Source organism: Pristiophorus japonicus, chromosome 13 (assembly GCF_044704955.1).
Source record: "Pristiophorus japonicus isolate sPriJap1 chromosome 13, sPriJap1.hap1, whole genome shotgun sequence".
NCBI lineage: Eukaryota > Metazoa > Chordata > Chondrichthyes > Pristiophoridae > Pristiophorus > Pristiophorus japonicus.
In genome coordinates, this window is record NC_091989.1 from 112,307,902 (window position 1) to 112,334,666 (window position 26,765).

General features: G+C 46.5%; 1 long non-coding RNA gene across 1 annotated transcript in view; it reads left to right on the forward strand.

Annotated features, from left to right (window-relative positions):
* Nucleotides 1-25,316, forward strand: part of LOC139278239 (uncharacterized) — a 45,636-nt gene extending 20,320 nt beyond the window's left edge. The window contains exon 3 of the long non-coding RNA XR_011596219.1: nucleotides 25,199-25,316. This is a non-coding gene — a long non-coding RNA (uncharacterized lncRNA). The remainder of the gene's footprint in view (nucleotides 1-25,198) is intronic.
* The last annotated feature ends 1,449 nt before the right edge of the window (nucleotides 25,317-26,765 follow it).

Here is a 26,765-nt window from a genome sequence, read left to right on the forward strand (position 1 = left end):
TTGATCCCCAGTATTTGCAGCCTCTTGGGGAAGCGAGTTCCAGAGTTCTAGTATCCTTTGTGTGAAAAGGTGCTTCTTGATATTGCACCTAAATGGCCTAGCTCTAATTTAAGATTATATCTCCTTGTTCTGTAATTTCTCACCAAAGGAAATAGCTTCTCTGTATCTATCCTATTGATTCCCTTTATCATTTTAAACACCTCACTTAGATCACCCCTCGACCATCTACACTCATGGGAATAGAAAGTCAAGTTTATGCAACATCCTCTTAATTGGGAAGTATAACTAATAATGAAGAAGACTGCAACAAAATACAAGAAGATATTAATAACTTGCAGAATGGCCGTGTAATTGGCAAATTAATTTCAATCTAGATAAGTATGAGGTGGTGCATTTTGGTAGGGAAGAACAAGGGGGCAACTTATGACTTTGAAAATAAGAGTCGAAATAGGAGAGTGGAGCAAAGGGTTCTAGACGTACTGATACACAAATCACTAGAAGTAGTGACACAGGTTAATGAGGCCAAAAAAAGCAAAGGTTTGGGGGTCATTCTAGAATTGAAAAGCAGAGTAGTTATGTCGAAGTTGTATAGAGCCTTGGTTGGACCACACTGGGAGAGCTGCGCACAGTTCTGGTCTCCATATTATAAAAAGGATATAGAGGCACTTTGAGAAGGTGCAAAAATAATTTACAAGGATGATATCAGAACTGAGCGGTTATAGCTATCAGGAACGATTGAACAGACTGAGGACTTTTCTCTATAAAAGAGAAGTCTGAGGGGTTCTCTTTAAGATTGTGAAAGCGTATGATAGGGTAGACGTAGAGAAGATGTTTGCACTTGTGGGAAGACCAAAACTAGGGACCATAAATATAAGATAGTTACTAATCAAACAAATAGGGAATTCAAGAGAAACTTCTTGATCCAATGTAGGGAGTGATGGGTTTGTCAGCCTTTTCTGACCTTGACGGTTCGAATCATCCTACTCTCTGGTTCTAGGGCTTGGAATTATTTAGGGGATGTGACAGATGTAGACAGACAACTGGTTGGTGCAAGAACAAATATTTTATTTAGAAAATAGCACACCACACCAATTAACTTAATAGCATATAACAAAATGTACAGAAAAAGGGGGAAAACGTATACGCAATGGGTACAGAGGTTATGCAGTAAAAAAAAAACACCTCCCACCACTACACTAACTAAGCTAAGCTCTGAAATAAGCTCTGAATAAGCTGGGACTATGCTCACCAAAGGATTTCTCTGCAGTTTAGACCAGTTGAACACTGCTTTCCCTCTCCTCAATCTTGTGGATTCTTTGGCTGGTTGCGGTGTCTTCGGTATTAGCACTGGTCGGCGTTTTGATGGTAAATAAGTTTTTTCCTTGAGTCAGTGCTGGATGATTGTTGGTTTTTCAGTGACTCCAAGGCTTCTTGTTAGGTTCTTCTTGTTGTGTTGCTGTAACCTCGTGTGGCAAGTTAGATGTTTCAAAGTCACAGTCAAAGAGCCCAGAGTCCAAGTGCTTCTCCAGAGTGTTCTTCAAAGCTTTCTTCAAAAGTGTTTCCTCAGCCCAAAAGTCACCACCAAGGCCCCCAGTTATACCTGAGTGCACAATTGATTTTTGATGTCTGCTTTTGTGCGATTTTGGCAGGCTGATCAACTCTAATGTGATCCCTTTGTGAGAATTTTGGTGGGCTGATTGAGCATTAGCAAGATACAAGATTCCCAAAGGTGTTGATGAGGTTTCCGAATGGTGCTGTTAGAATGTAATCAGGTCTTGATACTGTCCATTGTGTGTTTTTCTGATGCCAGGGTTTTTCTGTATAGCCGTTTTAAGAACTATTATGTATGTATCTGGGTCCCTGGTAAGTGGGCTTTTGTTAGCCTGCTAATGTCTCCTTGGGGCCTGCTTCCCAGGTGGGTTAGCAGCCCTATGCAGACCCAGCATATAATTTAAAATGTCCAAACTCAATCTAAAAGGCCCTAGTTTAGTCCAAAAGCGCCTAATAGTGAGATATTTCTGTCCGCATTTCTCCTCCAAAAGTCTAACACAGTTCCCTTTTAACTTCCAGACACATGTCCATTGAGTAGGGGTCCCAGAATTTTGTGAATCCTACACCAAAGAATGGTTAGAATGTGGAACTCACTACCACAAGTAGTGATTGAGGCAAACAACATAGATACATTTAAGGAGAATCTAGATAAAGACATGAGGGAGAAAGGAATAGAAGGTTATGCTGATAGGGTTAGATGAAGAGAGGTAAGAGGAGGGTTATATGGAACATAACCACTGGTGCGGACAAGTTGGGGCGAATGCCCTGTTTCTGTGCTATACATTCTATGCGATTCTATGTAACCATCTACTTCCTGGTATCATCCAAGTGAATCTGTGCTGAACCCCCTCCAAGGTCAATATATCATTCCTGGTCTCCAAAACTGAAGGCAGTACTCCAAATGAGATCTGACAAAGGCTCCATACAACAGAAGCATAACCTTCACTTTTCCATTCCAATGCCCCTTGAGATAAAGGCCAACATTCCATTAACCTTTTTGATTACTTTTTCTAGCACTTTTTGATCATGTTCTTCAATTTGACAATCCTCTCCTTTCAGGAGTTCCGCCTCACTTCTTACTGATACATTTGTAAAATATTTTACTATTCCTTTTGCTGTCTTTTGAATTACTTTTTTTCATACTTCTTGGGCTGAATTTTCAGCTCATTTGCACCCACTTAGCGCCTTGGTATGGCACAAAAATGATTTTGCAGCGGCGCTAAAACATGGCGCCCCGCCAATGTTTTGACCGTTTGGATGATGTAAATCGTCGTGCATCGCTGTGCTCACGCACCCGGCAGAACTTTCGAGCATTTTGCCCGATTTAGCGTCTGTCCGAGAACCCGTCCAGAAAAAACAGTCGGACCCAGGGTGCACTGGACGCTAACGGCGCCATGTTGATAATGGAGGAGAAAGTCGCAATTGTGAGTGACTAAAAGGATTGGGAGAAGAATGCTGCATTACTGCATACTTTTGATTGTGAAGTTTATATGAGTTTCTAGTTTGTTTTATAAAGGACATTTAAGGCCATTTTAAAGGATGGGGCCCATGCCAGCTCTGAAGCCAGTAATCCTGGCTGCTATAGTCATACGGCTTCGAGCTGGAAGAAGGCTTATTGACGATCATTTGCAACGTAATCGAAGAGCTCGCAGACGAATGGGGAGAAGGCCTTACCCTCCACGAGTTTACAGGAAACATCGCTCATACCTCCAGCTCTCTGAGGCACAGTGTGTTAGAAAGCAGCACTTGCAAAAAGAGGTGGTCACAGAAGTATGCCAGCTCATACAGGCAGAACTACAGCTTAACCGCGGCAACAGGACTGCTCTGCCCGTCGAGGTGAAGATGACTGCAGCACTTGCCTTCTATGCCTCCGCTTCTTTCAGGCATCAGCGGGGGGCATATGCTGCATCTCGCAGCACGCTGCACATTGCTGCCTTCGCCAGGTGACTAATGCACTGTACGCACGCAGAATGGATTTCATAAACTTCCCAATGACCAAGAAGACCCAAAATGAGAGGGCTGTAGGTTTTGGACATTTTGCCAGCTTCCCTAAGGTTCAGCGTGCCCTTGACTGTACACACATCGCCCTGCGAGCACCTTTACAGAATGCTGAGGTTTACTGAAACCGAAAGGGATTCCACTCCATGAACGTACAGATTGTCTGCGACCATAATCAGCGCATCATGGCAGTCAATGCCTAATATCCAGGGAGCATCCATGATTCTTTAATCTTGTGTGAGAGCAGAGCCTCACGCATGTTCCAGCGTCAACCACAAGACTAGAGCCGGATGCTCGGGGTCAAAGGTTACGGCCTCGCCACCTGGCTCATGATCCCCCTCCATAACCCTCAGACAGAAGCCGAGCACCGCTATAATGAGAGCCATGCAGCCACACGCAACATCGTCGAACAGACAATTGGAGTGCTCAAGCAGCGCTTCCGATGCCTGGACCACTCTGGTGGCTGCCTACAATACTCCCCTCAGCAGGTCTCTGAGTTCATTGTGGTGTGCAGCATGCTACACAACTTAGCCATCATGAAGGGACAGAAATTGCCAATGGGGATTGCAGGACCACCTCAGGAGAGAGGGTGGAAGAGAAGCCTGGTGAGGAACCCATGCCACCACCATCACCACCCCCATCACAACCACAGGGGAGGCATCATGGAGATTTTGCCACTGCAAAAGCCTTACATCGGCAGCTCCTAATTGAACGCTTTGCTTAAAGAGTGAACGACATGTTTGACCGTTGCCTGGCCACTCTATCCCACCATGTTGACTATTCCCCCTCTTATTCTTCAAATAAGACACTACACAAGAATGGTTAAGGTGAACAGAAGAATTTATTAGACATTGTAACATTTGAAACTTTGTAATGTAACCTGCATTGTGAAACTTTAATAAAATAATTAGCTGCATCCAGCAGTGTGATCATTCAACAGCCTTATTAACAACATAGTCCAGAACATAATAATAGTGTGACATTAAACATACGATGCATCCAGCATCAACAACATAATGCAGCAACATAATATCCTGCCCCACTAATTTTTCCCACCGGCTTTTGCCCCCCTTCCCCTTATCATCCTCCCTTGCTTGCTGCTCCTAACCAAAGTGGCACCAAGATGGCGTGCAGCATGTTTGCCAGAGCGTTGCTGTGTTGGGGGAAGAGACAATGGAGATGCCGCCTGGGAACGTACTGGAACAGCTCGTGGTGCGGAAGACCCGGCTTTTGATTGGCTAGCCTTTTTATCCGCGTCGCCAGTCACAGGTAGTTTTGGTGTGGGGTGACAATGGGGGACGCAGGGAGTATGGCAGGAAGGTTTATGGACTGCATCACCTGCCCAAGCTGAAGCAGAGCCTGTGCCTGTGATGCGCCATATTCCGCAAGGGTTTGCACCACACTCTCTGGGACTCCACTGTCAATGCTGGAGGCCACCAGCCTCGTGTGGGCACTGATGGCCTCGCAGGTATCACGGCTTGCGTTGACAATCTGTGACCCTACCTCTGTTCTGGCTGCTTTGAGACAGTCGATACTCACAGGAATCCTACCCAAGACATCAAGGAGCTGACAGCTGACCTGGATGCCCTCCCTGGACATTCCCAACATGTCCAGTTCCACGTCTGCCTGTCTGTCAGCAGACCGACTTTGCCGACTCACCCTCCGGAGAGATGGCATACGGGATTCGACCTCAGCACTGCGTTGCTGCACACCACTAGTCCCAGGAGCCCCGGAGTTCTCAAACCCCAGGAACGTCACGTCGTCCTCAGACCAGGTGAGTGCCGGTGTTAAAAGAGGGGTGGATTACAACTGCACCGGAGTCAGCTCATCGGTATCCTCCTCTTCTTCCTCCTCCTCCTGACGATGGCCTGACTGGAGTCTTCCCTTGTGCCTGTGACTGCTCCTCTGGAAGTAGAAAGCAACAGACGAGTGATTAGCAGCAGTGGAGGGGGCAGGGTGACATAAGGAAGGTCACATAACTCAGGCTCATTTGAAGGACCGCTGCTACTCCATTATATCTAGTCCACAGACACTGCATGACATTGCCCCAACCCAGCCCAGGAAGTGTGCAGGACTTACCCTCAGTTTCTGAGCAGGACTCAGCGCCCTCGCTGGCAGCTGCCCGACCTGAGATGCCAATGAGGCGAGCCACTCACTCCTCGATGTCGGTGAATGGCAGGGTCTGAGGCAGACCGCCACCTGTCCACACCTGTTCGCGTTGATTGTGAGACTTCTTGACCTGCAAAAATAAAAATGGGAATGTTTACAAGATTGTCCATCTGCTGTTGTGGCACACACAGATAGCCTCCAAAGCACTTATACCATACTGTCTGAATGTAATACAGTCCTTTGTTTAATGACCTTGGAAGTTGCATGTGGTTCTTCAGGAGGACATCGAAGTGCGGAGCCATCTTATGAGATCTCAGAAAGCAATCTTAATAACATGTAAAGATAACGTGCAAATCGGTGTCACACTAAGCCTACCTATGTGTCATGCATTTTAGGAGGCAACCCACAGAGTGCTGAGAGGCACCAAAAGCTTGAGAACAAATAGTGTGTAAGATTTTATAATTGAATTAATAAAGGAGAGCATGAATTAAAATTGTACTCACTCTAATGACCCTTGAAAGATCATTAAACTTCTTTCGGCACTGTGTGCCAGTCCTGATCTCAGTGTCTGAGGCAGAGACCTCCTCAGCGATTTCCCTCAAAATCCTTTTAAAAATGGATGGCAGTGGTCTAGATACCCCCGCTATGTAGCAACTCCTGCCACCTTCTCTCCACAGCCCCCAGTAGAGTTTCATTAGCATCCTGGCTGAATCGCCTGGCGCGCTGTCTAGAATCGTCATCCTCCATCATCAAAATCCAAATGTAAAATGTCTGATTCAGCCCCGGGTGTACTGCGCATGTGCGCGGCCGCGTCCTGCATTAGTGTTTGCGAACGGACAGCAGACCAGAAGCGCGGGAAGAAAAAAAAACATTGCACATGAGCAAAACGGCTGAATTTTGTAAGGCCGGAACTTTCGGCTCCGGTGCACAAATTGTGTGGTGTAACGCCAGAGTTAAAGTTAACGCTCCTCGTGAACTTTCATTTGGCGAAAGTTGCTCGCTCTGGCGCTAATTTTAACCCGGTGCTAAATTTTTGAATCCGCCACGAATTGCGTCGGCAACAACCGAAAATATAAAAAGCCGAAAATCCAGGCCCTTGTCTTTCCTTATCCCCCTCAAACTCTTTTCTTATTTTCTCATTTTATCCATTTGTTTTTTCATCATTAGTATTCTTATAGTCCTCACAGGTTTTCTTCTTCACCTTCATTGGTTTCTAAACTCTTCAATCCTGACATCCTAAAACTGCTGGTAGTTTCCTTCTTTTCTAATGGAATGTACTTTTTCAGTCAACATTCATGATTAAATTGGATGGGTGGATGAAAGGAAAAGGGTGAAAGGGAGATTTGCAAACTTCAATCAAAAAGGCTAATGGAATGTTGGCCTTTATCTCAAGAGAGCTGGAATACAAAGGAAGGAAGTGATGCTACAGTTGTACCGAGCCTTGATCAGATCCCACCTGGAGCACTGCGTTCCGTTCTGGGCACCGCCCCTCAGGAAGGATATGCTGGCCTTGGAGCGGCTGCAGTGCAGATTAACCAGAATGATACCGGGACCTATGGGGCTAAATTATTAGGACAGGCTACATAAACCTGGCTCGTATTGCCTTGAGTATAGGAGATTGAGCGGTGATCTGATCGAGGTGTTTAAAATGTTAAAAGGATTTGCTAGGGTTGCCATGGAGAAACTATTTCCTTTGGTGAGGGAATCAAGAACAAGGAGACGTAATCTTACAATCAGAGTCGGGGGGGGGGGGGGGGGAGGGGCTGAAATTCAGTGCCGACAGAAAGCTGGCGCACTTACCACCTTTTTCCTGCGATTACTGTCGCTATGGTTGCGGCAGGCAGTGGATCGATTTTCACCTTTAAAAAAATGTCCTCCAGCGTTAATTGCCCTTCCGAATTGGTACTTTGCAGCAGTGTGGGGGGGTTGATTGGGGTACTATTCACACGGGGAAATTCATCCTTTTGGTGATTTGCAGCCAACGAGCCAGCTGCTCCCTGGCCTTCTTAAAGGCCAGGGTTTGCAGCTGGGCCTGAGGAGGGAAGGCCGAGCAGTGAAGGTCATGGCTGGTGCTGATGTGGGAAGGAGGGCAAAGTGATTTTCCGATGTGGAGCTGGAACCCCTCTTCAGGGTGTCGAGGGAAGGAGGCAAGTCCTGTATCCAGACTCAGGGAGACTAACTCACCAAGCCTTCAGTAATGCCTGGAGGGAGATGGCTGTCAATGTGTCTGGGACCTCCATATGTATCAAGGCACTCCTTGGGATGACCATGGAAAGTAGAAGCTGAAGGCTCATGTGGGGATGAAGTTATCTGAATCTAGCAGCAATCAGACATGTCTGCACTTCCCTTGCAGGTTTGGGATGGCGACAACGCCTCCTGGGTGGCTCGCGACGCGCATCCTAGTCCTGGTCCTCCTCCTCCTCCTCCTCCTCCTCCGCTTCCTCTTGCTGCTGTGCCTCCTCCTGTTGCTGTACCTCCTCCTACGGTGGTACTGCTGGATAAACCTCCAGCTGCTGTCCCCTCGATCTTATGTATGCAACACCTTGTAACCAGCATTCTACCGCCACCAAAGAGCGCATCTGTTGGAGTCCCAAGGGATCCCAACATCCCTTGGGAGCGCTGCATATAAGTAGGCCTCCCATGTTGTGCCAGCAATCTGGAGTCAGAATAAAGAGACTAAGGTAACACTTACTCAACTCTACAGTACTCAGTCACATTGCTTTATTTGAGACATAACAACTGACGATGAGTAATAGATAACAAACTATTACGTGAAAATGCAGAGAACTATTGGTATCCTGGAGAAATTCTCAGAAGGGGACGATTGGGAGGCCTTCATGGAGCGACGTAACCAATACTTTGTGTCCAACGAGCTGGAAGGGAATGAGTAGGCTACCAAACGAAGGGCGATCCTCCTCACCGTCTGCGGGGCAATAACCTATGGCCTCATGAAGAATCTTCTTGCTCCGGTGAAACCAACAATCAAATCGCATGAAGAACTGTGTACGCTGGTGCAGGAGCACCTAAATCCGAAGGAGAGCGTTCTGATGGCAAAGTATCGATTTTATACATGTCAACGGTCTGAAGGCCAGGAAGTGGCGAGCTATGTCGCTGAACTAAGGCGCCTTGCAGGACATTGGAAATTTGATGGATTCCTGGAGCAAATGCTAAGAGACTTTTTTGTGCTTGGCATTGGCCATGAGGTTATTCTTCGCAAACTATTGACTGTTGAAACACCGAACCTGAGCAAAGCCATAACGATAGCCCAGGCATTTATTTCCACCAGCGATAACACCAAACAAACACCAAACAGCATAAAGATGCATCGGCAAGTACTGCACACAAAGTAACGTCGTTTTCAGGCAGGAATGCATATGGCAGCACATTAACGCCTGCAGCTGCACGACCTCAGATGACTCAGAGTCTGCCATCAAGTGTGAATGCAAAGCAATTAACACCTTTTTGGCGCTGCGGAGCTGATCATCGAGCCCATCAATGCTGCTTCAAACAGTGTGCGTGTAAAGGCTGTGGAACAATGGGACACTTCCAGCGAATGTGCAGACGAGCTGCAAACCCTGCAAACCACCACGTTGCAGAGGAAGATGGATCCATGGCGGATCAAACTGAACTAGAGACTCGAACCGAGGAGGCAGAAGTGTACGGGGTACACACCTTCACCATGAAATGTCCACCAATCATGTTAAAAGTTGAACTGAACGGAATTCCAGTATCCACGGAATTGGACACGGGTGCCAGTCAATCTACCATGAGCAAAAAGGCCTTCGAGAGGCTGTGGTGCAACAAGGCACAAAGGCCCAAGCTGAGCCCCATTCACACCAAGCTGAGAACTTACACTAAAGAGCTGATCCCTGTAATTGGCAGTGCAGCAGTAAAAGTCTCCTATGATGGAGCAGTGCACGAACTACCACTGTGGATTGTACCAGGAGATGGCCCCACACTGTTCGGCAGAAGCTCGCTGGGGATAATCCGCTGGAACTGGGACGACATCCGAGCACTTTCGTCCGTCGACGACGCCCCATGTGCCCAGGTTTTGAGTAAGTTCCTGTCGTTGTTTGAGCCAGGCATCGGAAATTTCTCTGGGGCAAAGGTTCAGATCCACTTGGTTCCCAGTACATGACCTGACCCACCCACCACAAGGCACGTGCGGTGCCATACATGAGGCAAGTGAAAGTGGAGATCGAGCTGGACAGGCTGCAATGAGAGGGCATCATCGCGCCGGTTGAGTTTAATGAGTGGGCCAGTTCGATTGTTCCGGTTCTCAAAGGCAATGGCACGGTCAGAATTTGTGGGGCCTATAAAGTAACGATTAACCGTTTTTTGCTGCAGGACCAGTACCCGCTATCCAAGGCAGACGACCTATTGGCGACGCTGGCAGGAGGGAAGATGTTCACCAAGTTGGACCTGACCTTGGCCTACAAGATGCAGGAGCTGGTGGAATCTTCGAAAGGCCTCACCTGCATCACAAAGGTCTGTTCATCTACAATAGATGCCCATTTGGGATTCGATCGGCCACGGCTATTTTTCAAAGGAACATGGAGAGTCTGCTAAAGTCGGTTCCGCGCACCGTGGTTTTCCAGGACGACATATTGGTCACAGGTCGGGACACCATTGAACACTTGCAGTCGGCTAGATCATGTGGGACTCAGGTTGAAACGCTCGAAGTGTGTTTTCCTGGCACCAGAGGTCGAGTTCTTAGGGAGAAGAATCACGGCAGATGACATCAGACCCACCGACGCCAAGGCGGAGGCCATCAAGAATGCGCCGAGACCACAGAACGTGACGGAGCTGCGGTCGTTCCTGGGACTCCTCAATTATTTTGGTAATTTCCTACCCAGGTTAAGCACCTTGCTAGAACCTTTATGTTATATATGTGGACTTGTATTTACTCTGTACAGCCACCTGAAGGCTCATCCCCTGGAGTCCCAAGGGATCCCATAATCCCTGGGGAGCACAGATATTTAAGGAGGTTTCACAGGTTGGAGATCTGCAATAAAAGACTAAGGTCACACTTTACTTTGAGCTCACAGTGTTCAGTCTGACTCTTTCTCCATACACAACAACTGGCGACGAGATACAGATAGCAAACCCAAAGATGCAGAGAACAGTGGGCATCCTGGAGAAATTTTCGGAGGGAGATGATTGGGAAACTTTTGTGGAGCGACTCGACCAATACTTCGTGGCCAACGAGCTCGATGGGGAAGAGAGCGCTGCCAAACGAAGGGCGATCCTTCTCACCGTCTGCGGGGCACCAAACTATGGCCTCATGAAGAATCTGCTCACTTCAGCGAAACCCACGGAGAAATCGTATGACGATTTGTGCACACTGGTCTGAGAGCATTTGAACCTGAAGGAAAGCGTTCTTATGGCGAGTTACCGGTTCTACACCTACAAAAGGTCTGAAGGCCAGGAAGTGGCGAGTTATGTCGCCGAGCTAAGATGCCTTGCAGGACATTGCGAATTTGAAGGACATTTGGAGCACATACTCAGACATTTTCGTATTTGGCATTGGCCACGAAACCATACTTCGCAAACTTTTGACTGTAGAAACCCCAACCTTGAGTAAGGCCATAGCGATAGCCCAGGCGTTCATTGCCACCAGTGACAATACAAAGTAAATCTCTCAGCACACAAGTGCTGCTACAAGTACTGTGAGCAAAGTGATGTTGTTTTCAAATCGTAACATACAGGGCAGGTCACACATACCTGCAGCTGCACATCCAGAGATGACTTAGAGTCTACCATCAAGGGTGATGAATGCAAAGCCATTAACACCTTGTTGGCGTTGCGGGGGTGATCATCGTTTCCATTCATGCCGATTGAAAGAGTATGTTTGCAAGGGCTGTGGAACAATGGGACACCTCCAACGAGTGTGCAGGCAAGCTGCAAAGCCTGTTAAACCTGCAAGCCACCATGTTGCAGAGGAGGATAGATCCATGGAGGATCACGATGAACCAGAGCCTCAGACAGAGGAGGCAGAGGTACATGGGTTGCACACATTCACCACGACTTGTGCCCCAATAATGCTGAATGTTGAACTAAATGGACTCCCGGTATCAATGGAGCTGGACACGGGTGCGAGCCAGTCCATCATGGGCAAAAAGACTTTCAAAAGGTTGTGGTGCAACAAGGCCTCAAGGCCAGTCTTAACTCCAGTTCGCACGAAACTAAAAACGTACACTAAAGAACTGATTCCTGTAATCGGCAGTGCTACCGTAAAGGTCTCCTACGAAGGAACGGTGCACAAGCTACCACTCTGGGTGGTACCGGGCGATGGTCCCACGCTGCTCGGCAGGAGCTGGCTGGGAAAGATACGCTGGAACTGGGACGATGTCCGAGCGCTGTCGCCTGCTGACGACACTTCATGTGCCCAGGTCTTAAACAAATTTCCTTCGCTGTTCGAACCAGGCATCTGGAAATTCCAAGGAGCAAAAGTGCAGATCCACCTAATTCCGGGGGCGCGACCCATCCATCACAAGGCGAGAGCAGTACCGTACATGATGAGAGAAAGGGTAGAGATCGAGCTAGACCGGCTGCAAAGAGAGGGCATCATTTCACCAATCGAGTCCAGCGAGTGGGCCAGTCCTATTGTCCCAGTCCTCAAGGGAGACAGCACCATCAGAATCTGTGGCAATTACAAAGTAACTATCAATCGTTTCTCCCAACAGGACCAATACCCACTACCAAAAGCCGATGACCTGTTTGCAACGCTGGCAGGAGGAAAGACGTTCACGAAGCTGGATCTGACTTCAGCCTACATGACACAGGAACTGGAAAAATCATCGAAGGCCCTCACCTGCATCAACATGCAGAAAGGTCTTTTTGTTTATAACAGATGCCCTTTTGGAATCCGATCAGCCGCGGCGATATTCCAGAAAAACATGGAAAGTTTACTGAAGTCGGTCCCGCACACTGTGGCTTTCCAGGATGACATCTTGGTCACAGGTCGGAACACAGTCGAGCACCTGCAGAACCTGGAGGAGGTTCTTAGTCAACTCAACCACATGGGGCTCAGGTTAAAATGCTCGAAGTGTGTTTTCCTGGGGCCTGAAGTGGAGTTCTTAGGAAGGAGGATTGCGACGGACGGCATCAGGCCCACCAACGCGAAGACGGAGGCAATCGAGAACGCACCGAGGCCACAGAACGTGATGGAGGTGCAGTCGTTTCTGGGATTCTTGAACTACTTTGATAACTTCTTACCAGATCTTAGCACAATGCTAGAACCACTACATGTCTTACTACAAAAAGGGGGCGAATGGGTTTGGAGCAAAAGCTAAGAAAATGCCTTTGTAAAAGCGAGAAAATTGTTATGTTCAAATAAATTGCTTGTGTTTATGATCCATGTAAGCGTTTGGTACTAGCTTGTGATGCATCATCACATGGCGTCGACTGTGTATTGCAACAAGCTAATGATTTCGGGAAACTGCAACCGGTTGCTTATGCATCCAGGAGTCTGTCTAAGGCTGAGAGAGCCTACAGCATGATTGAGAAAGAAGCGTTAGCGTGTGTCTATGGGGTAAAGAAAATGGATCAATACCTGTTTGGGCTAAAATTTGAATTGGAAACTGACCATAAGCCACTTATATCCCTGTTCTCTGAGAGTAAAGCAATAAATACCAATGCATCGGCCCGCATCCAGAGAGGGTGCTCATGTTGTCTGCATACAGCTACGCTGTCCGCCACAGGCCAGGCACAGAAAACTGTGCCGATGCTCTCAGTCGGCTGCCATTGCCCACTACGGGGGTAGAAATGACACAGCCCGCAGATCTAGCCATGGCTATGGAAGCATTTGAGAGTGAGCAATCACCCATCATTGCCTGACAGGTCAAAACCTGGACAAGCCAGGACCCCTTATTATCTCCAGTCAAAAGCTGTGTGCTTCACGGGAGCTGGTCTAGTGTCCCAGTGGAAATGCAGGAAGAGATAAAGGCGTTCCAGCGGCGCAAAGGTGAAATGTCGATACAGGCAGACTGCCTTCTGTGGGGCAATGGAGTAGTGGTCCCCAAGAAGGGCAGAGACACCTTCATCAATGATCTCCACATTACCCACCCAGGCATCGTAATGATGAAAGCGATAGCCAGATCCCACGTGTTGTGGCCCGGTATCGATGCGGACTTAGAGTCCTGCGTTCACAGATGTAATACATGCTCACAGTTAAGCAATGTACCCAGGGAGGCGCTGCTAAGTTTATGGTCTTAGCCCTCCAAACTGTGGTCTAGGTTACACGTCGACTATGCAGGCCCGTTCTTGGGTAAAATGTTCCTTGTGATTGTAGACGCGTACTCCAAGTGGATTGAATGTGAGATAATGTCGGCTAGTACATCCGCTGCCACCACTGAAAGCCTGCGGGCCATGTTTGCCACACACGGCTTACCTGATGTCCTGGTGAGCGACAACGGGCCATGTTTTACCAGTGCTGAGTTCAAAGAATTCATGACCCGTAACGGGATCAAACATGTCACATCTGCCCCGTTTAAACCAGCATGCAATGGCCAGGCAGAGAGAGCAGTGCAAACCATCAAGCAAGGCTTGAAGAGGGTAACTGAAGGCTCACTGCAGATTCGCCTATCCCGAGTCCTGCTTAGCTACCGCACGAGACCACACTCACTCACTGGGATCCCACCTGCTGAACTGCTCATGAAAAGAGCACTTGAGACAAGGCTCTCGTTAGTTCACCCTGATCTACATGAACAGGTAGAGAGCAGGCGGCTTCAACAAAGTGCATACCATGATAGCGCAAATGTGTCACGCAAAATTGAAATCAATGATCCTGTATTAGTATTAAATTATGGACAAGGTCCCAAGTGGCTTCCCGGCACTGTCGTGGCCAAAGAGGGGTGTTTCGGGTCAAACTTCCAAATGGACTCATTCACCGGAAACACTTGGACCAAATCAAACTCACATTCACAGATTATCCTGAGCAACCCACCTTAGACCCTACCTTTTTTGATCCCCCAACATACACACCAGTGCAACCGGCACCACGGTTGACCACGAAGCAGAACCCATCATCCACAGCAGCCCAGCATGGTCCAACACACCAGGCAGCCCAGCAAGGCCAGCTGCACAGCAGCCCAGCGAGGGCCTAACAAATGATTCAACAACACCAGCTTTCACACCGAGACAATCAACCAGGGCAAGAAGGGCCCCAGATCGACTCACATTGTAAATAGTTACACTATTGATTTTGGGGGGGGGGAATGTTGTTTTATATGTGGACTTGTATTTACTCTGTACAGCCACAAGAGGGCTCAATCCCTGGAGTCCCAAGGGATCCCATAATCCCTTGGGAGCACAGGTATTTAAGGAGGCTTCACAGGTTGGAGAGGCACTCTGAAGACCTGCAATAAAAGACTAAGGTTACACTTTACTTTGAGCTCATAGTGTTCAGTCTGACTATCCATACACAACACTCTACATGTGATCCTATGCAAGGGAGATGACTGGATATGGGGGAAATCTCAAGAGACTGCTTTTGAGAAAGCCAGAAATCTGTTATGTTCCAACAAACTACTTGTTCTGTATGACCCATCTAAACGTTTAGTACTAGCTTGCGATGTGTCTTCATACGGGTTCGGGTGTGTGTTACAACAAGCGAACGCACCGGGAACATTGCGACCGGTCGCTTATGCGTCCAGGAGTTTTTCCAAGGCCGAAAGGGCCTACAGCATGATTGAAAAGAAGCTCTGGCATGCGTTTACCATAAATGTTGATTATGTTTGCATCCATACTTAACTCTTTAAAGGAATTTCTTCAAATACTGAAAGCTGCAACAAGTGGAGCTTAAGATTGTTAACAATTGATAAAATGAATTGAATCTGCAGGTTGGTTTTAGTTGGTTTTAGGGGTGAAAAAAATGCACCAGTATCTGTTTGAGCTTAAGTTCGAGTTAGAAACTGACCATAAGCCGCTCATATCGCTATTCTCAGAGAGCAAAGGTATTAATACCAATGCCTCTGCTCGCATCCAAAGATGTGCGCTCACGATATAAGCATTTAACTATGTAATTCGCCACAGGCCAGGCATCGAGAGCTGCACTGATGATCTCAGTCGGCTACCATTGCCCACCACCGGGGTGGAAATGGCACAGCCTGCAGACTTGCTCTTGGTGATAATTGCATTTGAAAACGAAAAGTCACCCGTTACGGCCCGCCAGATCAGGACCTGGACCAGCCAGGATCCTTTACTGTCCCTTGTAAAAATCTGTATCCTCCATGGAAGCTGGTCCAGGTTCTGCATGAAGAGATCAAGTCGTTCCAGCGGTGCAAAGACAAAATGTCCATACAAACGGACTGTCTTTTGTGGGGTAATCGCGTGATTTTGCCTAAGAACAGCAGGGAAGCGTTCATACGTGATCTACACAGTATCCACTCAGGCATAATAATGATGAAAGCTATAGCTAGATCCCATGTGTGCTGGCCCGGCATCAACTCAGATTTGTAATGTTGCGTGCGCCAATGCAACACTTGCTCTCAACTGAGCAATGCACCCAGATGGCACCGCTAAGTTTGTGGTCATGGCCCTCCAAACCATGGTCTAGGATACACGTTGACTTCACTGGCCCATTTCTAGGCAAAGTGTTTTTGGTTGTTGTGAATGCTTATTCAAAATGGATTGAGTGTGTAATAATGTCTGTAAGCACATCCACGGCCACCATCGGAAGCCTACGAGCCATGTTTGCCATGCATGGCCTGCCTGATGTCCTTGTCAGCGACAATGGGCCGTGCTTCACCAGCACTGAATTCAAGGAATTCATGACCTGCAATGCGATCAAGCATGTCACATCTGCCCCATTCAAGCCCACATCTAACGGCCAGGCGGAACGGGCAGTCCAAACCATCAAGCAAAGCTTGAAACGAGTGTCGGAAGGCTCCCTGCAGACCCGCCTGTCCCGCTCAGCTGCCGCACAAGACCCCAGGTTCTGCATGAAGAGATCAAGCCGTTCCAGCAGTGCAAAGACGAAATGTCCCGGACTGTCTTTTGTGGGGTAATCGCGTGGTTTTGCCGAAGAAAGGCAGGGAAGCGTTCATACATGACCTACACAGTATCCACGCAGGCATAGTTCCACCTGCCGAACTGCTCATGAAAAGGGCACTCAAAACAAGGCTGTCTCTAGTCCACCCTGATCTCCATGATCATGTCGAGGGCAGGCGGCATCAACAAGGCATGTACCATGATCGCGCAAATTTGTCACGCAATATTGAACTCAATGACCCTGTATATTACTCAACTATGGACATGGTCCCAAATGGCTTGTTGGCACTGTTGTAGCCAAAGAAGGGAATAGGGTGTTTGAGGTCAAACTTGCAAATGGACTAATTTGTAGAAAGTATTTGTACCAAACCAAACTGCAACTCACAGACAGCCACGAGCAACCTGAAGAGGACACCACCGACATCACGGTTGACGATGAAGCTGAACCCATCATCCCCAGCAGCCCAGCAAGGACAGCTGCGCAGCAGCCCAGCAAAGGCCCAACCAACTCACCTGCACCTGTGTTTGTACCGAGATGATCGACTAGGAAGCAGAAAGCCCCAGATCGTCTCACCCTGAAAATAAGTGACTATTGATTTTGGGTGGGGGCGGAGTGATATTATGTATGCAACATCTTGTAACCAGCATTCTACCACCACCAGAGGGCGCATCTGTTGGAGTCCCAAGGGATCCCAGCATCCCTTGTGAGCACTGCATATAAGCAGGCATCCTATGCTGTGCCAGCACTCTGGAGTCAGAATACAGAGACTAAGGTCACACTTACTCAAGTCTACAATACTCAGTCACATTGTTTTATGTTAGACATAACACTCATGACAGCCAGATTATGCAGCATGCAGCAGACAACCACAAACCCGTTCAGACGAGTACTGCAATGTGCCACCAGAGCGGTCCAGGCAACAGAACCTTTGTTTCAATATGCCAATGCAATGTTCAATGATGCACCTGGTGCTAGAATGAGCATTGTTATAGGCATGCTGGGCCACAGTCCTGGGATTGCAAAGTGAAATGAGCAGCCAAATGGATAGGGGATATCCCTTATCTCCAAGCAGCCACCCACAATCCTGGTTTGGCCCGGTGAAGAGGGCGTGCATACTGCTCTGGCACAGGATGGAGGCATCATGGGAGCTGCCTGGATACCTAGCATCAACTGTCAGGATCCTTCACTGGTGGTAGCACACCAGTTGCACATTGAGGGAGTGGTATCCCTTTCTGTTGATGAATATTTCTGGATGGTGCTGTGGCTCTCTTCGTCCGATGTGTGCAGTCGATGGCCCCCTACACCCTGGGGAACCCTGCAATCCAGACAAATCTGCCTGACGCTCCACCTGTTTCTCCCTGGTCATGAGGAAGGAGATATATTGGAGTCTTCTCTGGTATAGCGCATTGGTGACCTGCTGGATGGAGTGATGGGCAGAGAATTGCGAAATATTCGAGATGTCTGCAGTTGCAGACTGGAACGAGCCGGTAGCGTAAAAGTTCAGAGTTATCGTCAGTTTAGTCTACGCTGAGAGCTGTCTTCAGCCTTGTGTGAGGCTCCAGATCTGGCTGCAGGACATTGCACAGCTCGGTCAGGATGTTCTTCATAAGTCACAGCCTTCTCACACATTGCTCGTTGCTGAGCTGTACGAAGGAGAATTGATGCCGGTAGGGCCTCCTTGCCAGAGGTAAGTGCTGGGCCCCTCCTATGCCAGCTGGCTGAGCGCCTTCTCCCTCTTCCTGCTGATGTTCCTCAGCCGCTGCAGGCTGCTGCTGGCAAGGCTCCTTGCCACTATCTGGTTGTGGAAGGTGCGGGGGGGTCAGCGTACCTGACGCTCCTCCTCACGCCATCTCCCTCCTGGCCAGCCTCTCGACGTTGAGGTCTGTGGCCATCTGCAGGCCCTTCTACATGTTGGGCAGCCATGGCTTCTGCCTCCCTTGCCCACTGCCTCAGGACCCATTGGTGACAGCAACGCTGCCTCCTGCATGCCTCCCTGCCTCTGACAATGTGCAGCAGCCATTTCCCTGCCAAAACTGATCCCATTATGGCTGCAGGCTCGACCCTCACTTGGTGGCCTCTGTGGAGCAGAGAATGGCGCACACCGGTCACAATTAATGAGAGAGAAGGAAAAAGGTTTGCCCACTCAGCAAAAATTCTCACAAGGCTGCTGCCATTTTTCCAAAGTTCGACAACAATCCACGAACACCTTGCTCAATAACAATCCAATCGCAACACACCAGCTGGCGGCCTCCAATAGTGCACCGAGCCAAAAAGCTGGGGACACCGTCACTAACCAGCCAGCCTTTTTATTGCTGAAAATAGGTTGCGGGGGGGGGGGGGGTCGGCGCGGCGCCACTTTGATTGCGTCGTCACTTCCGCAAGCCCCATACTGCCACGGAAATCGTCCGATTGGGGTGCCGGTGGACCATGCCACAAAAACTCCCACGGTAAATTTCGGTCGTGGCGGCCAGTTGATGGCAAAGTGGCGGCCACTGGATTCCGCCACATGGCCGCCGCAAACGGGTGTTAAAGAGCCTTATCGGGACCCTGAATTTCAGCCCCAGGCCATTCTGGATTGAAATCAGGACGCTTTCCTTCACACTGACTGTAATAGAAATCTGTAACTCTAACCCTAAAAGGTTATAAATGCTGGGTCAACTGAAGCGTTTAACATGGTGATCAATAGATTTTTGTCAGGTAAAGGTATCAAGGGATATAAAGCAAAGGCAGGTAAACGGGTTTGAGGTGCAGATCAGCCATGATCTAATTGAATGGCAGAGCATGCTCGAGGGGCTGAATGACCTACTCCTGCTCCTAGTGTTGCTATCAGATGCAAAGTTCGGAACTGCTGCTTTTGAAAATGTTTTTAATATTTACTGATTTTTTTTTTAGAAACATACAGATCTGTATCAGTCCCACATGTATATCCACAACGATGGGGCTTTGTTTGAAAGTTCCATTCCTAAATTGGACGCCTCCTCCTGAACCATCCCCAATTTTCTCCACCACTCTCTTTTTCACATATGCTGCCTGTTCCTGGGATATGAGAAATAGAAACATAGAAAGATAGAAAATAGGTGCAGGAGTAGGCCATTCGAGCCTGCACTACCATTCAATAAGAACATGGCTGATCATTCACCTCAGTACCCCTATCCTGCTTTTTCTCCATACTCCTTGATCCCTTTAGCCATAAGGGCCATATCCAACTCTCTCTTGAATATATCCAATGAACTGGCATCAACAGCTCTTTGTGGTAGCGAATTCCACAAGTTAACAACTCTCTGAGTGAAGAAGTTTCTCCTCATCTCAGTCCTAAATGGCCTACCTCTTATCCTAAGACTGTGTTCCCCTGGTTCTGGACTTCCCCATCATCGGGAACATTCTTCCCGCATCTAACCTGTCCCGTCCCGTCAGAATCTTATAAGTTTCTATACATAGAAATACATCGAAGTTACAACCCAGAAACAGGCCATTCGGCCCAAACAGGCCATGTCGGTATTTACCCTCCACGTATGGACATAGGATCAGGAGTAGGCCAGTCAGCACCTCGAGCCTGTTCTGCCACTAGCTTTTAGTGATTTGTATACACAGACACTTAAATCTCTTTGCTTCTCCACAGATCCCAGTTTCTCACCATTTAGAAAATACTCCCATTTGTCTTTCTTGGATCCAGTGGATGACCTCACACTTCCCCACACTGAACCCAGTTTGGCTCACTGACTTAATCTGTCTATGTCCCTTTGTAACTTTTAAGCTCCTGTCTGCATTACTTATTGTGCTTTCCACCTTAATATCATCTGAAATACAATTCTCATCCAGTCATTGATATATATATGGTGAAAAGCTGAGACCTCAGTACAGATCTCTGGGGACACCACTTGTCACATCCTGCTGATCAGAGTACGTTCCCTTTATCCCTACTCTCTGCCGCATACCTTCCAAACCATTTCCAATCCATACTACAAGGATGCCTTCTAATCCATGCGTTTTCATTTTTGCTAATAATCTCTTGTACTGAATCTTATCATATGACTAATGGAAGTCCATATAGATAACATACATATATACTCCCTTTATCCACCATGTTAGTGACCACCTCAAAAAATTCAGCTAAGCTCGTCAGACATGATTAACTCTTCACAAATCCTTGTTGACTCTATGATCAGCTCAAAATTGTCCAAGTGCTTACTTACTCTGGCCCTAATGACAGATTCTTGTAATTTCCCCACAACTGACATTGAACTGGCAGGTCTGTCGTTATCTGTTTTTTCTCCCCCACCTTTCTTAAGTAATGGAGAGATTTTTGCAATTTTGCAAAAACAAGAAAGTTTTGGAAGATTATTCCTGACACATTTGCAATTTCCTCACCTACTTCTCGTAACAGCTTGAGGTGGAAACCATCAGGCCCTGGATGATTTGTCTATCTTCAATCTCATTATTTCTCCATTACCATTTTTAAAAATTCTATTAAATCCAACAAGTTCTTCCTAGAGATTTATTTTTAGTTTCCCTTGTACCTGCTGGTATTTTGTCCTCTTCCTCTGCTTGGAAGAAGGATGGAAAGAATGTATTTAACGAATCTGTCATTTCCTGATTATCGATTACAATATCTCCTGCGTCTGTGTTCAATGGGCCTGATTTTCCCTCAGCCACTCCCTTTCTCTTAATATACTCATATAAGCTTTTACTGTTAACCTTCACATCCCTTGCATTGGTACTCCTTTTTGCAATTCTGTATACTTTCTTTGTATCTCTTTATTGCTTTCTATATTTCTCCCAGTCTGCTGGATTTCCACTTTGCTTTGCATTTCCATCAGCCTCTTCTTTTACCTTTACACTGAATCTTACCCCATTTGTTGACCATGGTTTCCTACCTACACAAGGAGAACTTTAGCCTTTTATGGGTACAGGTTTTGTGTTGTACCAAATTTTTCTTTGAATACATAAGAACATAAGAAATAGGAGCAGGAGTTGGCCATACGGACCCTCGAGCCTGCTCTGCCATTTAATACGATCATGGCTGATCCGATCATGGACTCAGGTCCACTTCGTTGTCCGCTCCTCATAACTCCTTATTCCCTTATCAGTTAAGAATCTGTTTATTTCTGTCTTAAATTTATTCAATGACCCAGCTTCCACAGCTCTCTCAGGCAGTGAATTCCACAGATTTACAATGCTCAGAGAAGAAGTTCCTCCTCATCTCAGTTTTAAACGGGCGGCCTCTTATTCTAAGATTATGCTCTCTAGTTCTAGTCTCCCCTATCATTGGAAACATCCTCTCTGCATCCACCTTGTCAAGACGCCTCATAATCATAAGTTTTGATAAGATCACCTCATTCTTCTGAATTACAATGAGTAGAGGCCCAACCTACTCAACCTTTCCTCATAAGTCAACCCCATCATCTCCGGAATCAACCTAGTGAACCTTCTCTGAACTGCCTCCAAAGCAAGTATATCCTTTCTTAAATATGGAAACCAAAACTGTACACAGTATTCCAGGTGTGGCCTCACCAATACACTGTATAACTGTAGCAAGACTTCCCTGCTTTTATACTCCATCTCCTCTGCAGTAAAGGCCAAGATTCCATTGGCTTTCCTGATCATTTTCTGTACCTGCATACTATCCTTTTGTGTTTCATGCACCAGGACCCCCAGGTCCCATTGTACTGCAGCACTTTGCAATTTTTCTCTCTTTAAATAATAACTTGCTCTTTGATTTTTTCTGCCAAAGTGCATAACCTTACACTTTCCAACATTATACTCCATCTGCCAAATTTGTGCCCACTCTCTTAGCCTGTCTATGTCCTTTTGCAGGTTTTTTGTGTCCTCCTTACACATTGCTTTTCCTCCCATCTTTGTATCATCAGCAAACTTGGCTACATTACATTTGGTCCATTTATCTAAGTCGTTAATATAGATTGTAAATAGTTGGAGTCCCAGCACTGATCCCTGCGGCACCCCACTAGTTACTGATTGTCAACCCGAGAATGAACCATTTATTCCAACTCTCTGTTTTCTGTTAGTTAGCCAATCCTCTATCCATGCTAATATATTACCCCCTAACCCCGTGAACTTTTATCTTGTGCAGTAACCTTTCATGTGGCACCTTGTCAAATGCCTTCTGGAAGTCCAAATACACCACATCCACTGGTTCCCCTTTATCCACCCTGTTCATTACATTCTCAAAGAATTCCAGCAAATTTGTCAAACATGACTTTCCCCTTTATAAATCCATGCTGACTCTGCCTGACTGAATTATGCTTTTCCAAATGTCTTGCTACTGCTTCTTTAATAATATACTCCAACATTTTCCCAACCACAGATGTTAGGCTAACTGGTCTATAGTTTCCTGCTTTTTGTCTGCCTCCTTTTTTAAATAGTGGTGTTACATTTGCAGTTTTCTAATCTGCTGGGACCTCCCCAGAATCCAGGGAATTTTGGTAAATTACAACCACGCATCCACTATCTCTGCCGCTACTTCTTTTAAGACCCAAGGATGCAAGCCACCAGGTCCAGGGGATTTATCCGCCTTTCACCTCATTATTTTACTGAGTACCACCTCCTTAGTGATTGTGATTGTGTTAAGTTCCTCGCCCTTTATAACCGCTTGACTATCCACTGTTTGGATATTTTTAGTGTCCTCTACTGTAAAGATTGATACAAAATATTTGTTCAGAGTTTCTGCCATCTCCGTGTTCCCCATCACTAATTCCCCTGTCTCGTTCTCTAAGGGACCAAAGTTTACTTTAGCCACTCTTTTCCTTTTTATATCCCTGTAGAAACTCTTGCCATCTGTTTTTATATTTCGTGCTAGTTTTCTTTCATAGTCTATCTTCCCTTTCATAATCATTTTTTTAGTTATTCTTTGCTGGCTTTTAAAAGCTTCCCAATCTTCTGTCCTCCCACTAGTTTTGGCCACTTTGTATGCGCTTGTTTTTAATTGGATACCATCCTTTATTTCTTTAGTTAGCCACGGATGGCTATCTTTTCTTTTACACCCTTTCCTCCTCACTGGAATATATTTTTCTTGAGAGTTATGAAACATCTCCTTAAATGTACACCACTGTACATCAACCGTCCTACACTTTAATCTATTTTTCCAGTCCACTTTAGCCAACTCTGCCCTTATACCTTTGTAGTCTCCTTTATTTGAGCTTAGTACGCTGGATTGAGATCCAACTTTCTCGCTCTCCATTTGAATTTGAAATTCAACCATGCTATGATCACTCATTCCAAGGGGATCCTTTACGATGAGATTGTTTATTAATCCTACCAACATTTGTTGTTTTCCCATTAACCATTAGCCCAGGTTACTGTGGTCAGTTTATTGCCTCATTCTGTCAAAATCAGCCTCACTTAAATTTACTACCTTAGTTTGTGACTCTCCCTTCTTCCTCTCAAATTTTATATCAAATTTGATCATGTTATGGTCACTGTTCACAAGATATTGCCTTACTGTCAGATTCCTTGCTAGACCTGGCTCGCTAGTCATCACTAACTCCAGTATGGCCTGTTCCCTTCTCGCTACTAAAACATATTATTCCCGAAATCTGTCCTGAATACCCTCTAGAAAGTCACTGCCTTTACAACTTGTGCTGTTCTGCTTCTCCCAGTCTACGTGAAAATTAGAATCTCCCATTATAACCGCTTTGCTTTGGTTATAAGCTTCTCTGATCTCCGTACTTATGGATCCCACTTCTGTATCATTATTATCAGGCGGTCTGTGAACAACTCCCACGCGAGTCTGGCATCCTTTGCTGTTTCTTCATTCTCCCCAAAATGTTTCCGTTGCCTGCTCACCCTTACTGATATCCCTTCTTTCCTTCCTTCAACTGCTGTAATAATCTTTTTTCAATATTGCTACTCCTTCTTTCGCAATTTCCCTGTCCTTTCTAAAGCCCTTACAGCCTGGGATGTTTAGTTCCCAGTCATACCCAGCTTCCAGTCAGGACTCTGTAATGGCTGCTACATCATACCCTTTGAGCTTCGAATTTGCTTGTTTTATTCCTTATGCTGCATGCATTTGTGTACAGAACTCTTACTTGGGTAACAGACCCCACTCTGCCCATTTACCCTGGTAAAGGGAAAAATGAAGGGGGAGGTTAGCTCAATATTTTTCATATTTTTATGTTTTGGGAAAATGCCAAGCTGCCTTCTGGAGGTACACATGATATAAACACCAGCAATGCCCCTGCGATCAGTGCCACCTGAGCAGAGGAGGCAGGCAACACAACACCCCTGAAGCCCACAGTGGGAGATGACCAAGTCCAGTATGTCCACCCAATGACCTCATCTGCCCATTGATACACAACTGATGACTTATTCCAACATCCCCTCCCAGAATGTCACCCAAGCACACACAGCCTGTTTTTATGACTGAAATGTTAATTGGTGTGAGTGTAGCAAAGACTGGCCCTCAGTATTCTGTACCTGTTGTCATAGGGATAAGAAATTAAACAGTACTATTTACCAAGCTCAAAAGATATGCTGTTTGAGTCTTTATTTTAGAAGCATTTGTTGTAATATTTGTATTGTGTTTCTTTACAGGACATTTTTGACATTGACTTTGGACAAAATGATGATCTAATTAAAGTTACAACATGGAGTAACCATTCCACTAATGTCAGTGTCACTACACCAGAGGCACACATCCCTTGTGAAACATACCCGGTAAGATAGAATTAACACATTTCACTTACAAGTGATTAGAATAACCTACTTCATTGAAAAATTATCTGATGTTGTAAATTTCTACTTTAGGAATCAACAACCAGTATCTCCTCTTCACCAGGTAAATAAATGTTTTTATTTAATCTGTCATTCAGTTCTGGAAAATGTAAATCTAAACTAAAAGCAGTTTAAATAGACAACTTTCTATTGGTTTCAACAATAAAACTAATATCAATAACCATAACGGAAATATTTCAGGGTACATAGCTGTGTTTACAGAGGCCCTTAATTACCACACGTTGAGTTGTGCAGCATTTGTGCCAATGTGAGATGAGTTGCACCAGAGATTTTGGCTCAGCTTACTTGCTCATCCATTGAAGGATTCAGTGGTGTAAATCCCATTGAACCGGGAGCAATGTGCTGGGGTGCTTGGGAATTACAGTGCAGCCTTTAAAAAACCGTTCTGGCAGAAAATTGCAGCAGGATGCTGGGGAGTAGCAGATAAATCGCAGAATGTTTGGCTCACTCAGATCACTGTTGGTTAGTTTGATTTGGAAGGGGTTGGGGTTGGATTCTCCTCTGAATTGCCACCTATTTTGGAGCAGATTTGGGATGTGGATTATGTTACTGGAGCAATAATCCAGAGACGTGGGCCCCGATATTTACTGGGAGGTGGGGAGGGAGTGGGGTAATGCGGTATTGGGGAGGGAACCTGGAAGTTCCGAGAACATGGCAGTCCTTCCAAAATTAACCTCAGAGCCTCATTATCATATTTTTATTTCGTTTCCCGCCTGGAAGCCGGCCGGAGTTCCAGGCTTGCTGGCTGCCTGGCAGCAAAGCCAGTGGCACAAGATCACAGCTGGATAGAGTTGGGGCCGACCCCGGCAATTGGGAAAGTTCCCGGATTGAAGGGGGTGTGGGGGGGGTGGGGGGATGCTTGGACCAACATTCGGAAGGGAGGGCAAGTTCCTGGATTGAAGCGGGGGTGGGAAAGTGGGGTGGAGCTGGGAGCAGCAATCAGAAGGGAAGGAAAGTTGCCTGATTGAAGTGGGTCACGGGGGGGTTAGGGTTAGGGTTAGAGTTACATTGGGGCCATGCTCTGGGGCGTTTGCTTCAGCTTTTCAGTAAGGATTTCAATGGACTCGAGCTTATTTGTATTGACCTCTTTATTATATCCTCTCCTTCTCCATTTAGGTTGGAAACAGTCTTGTTCTGATTTGCAGCACAGCCTGACTGTTAGAGATGGAAATGAATCACCTTTAGGTGCAGTTACAAAAGTGACCAGTCTCATGCAGAGATGTCTTGGTCAAATTTCGACCAGGTAGGTAACCATTCTTCTAGAATGCATTGTCAGTCTCAAAACACAATCAATTTTTGATATATAACAGAAATAAGCCATCTTTCTTGAATTGTCTATGTATCAAATAATGCCTAATGTTTTCCT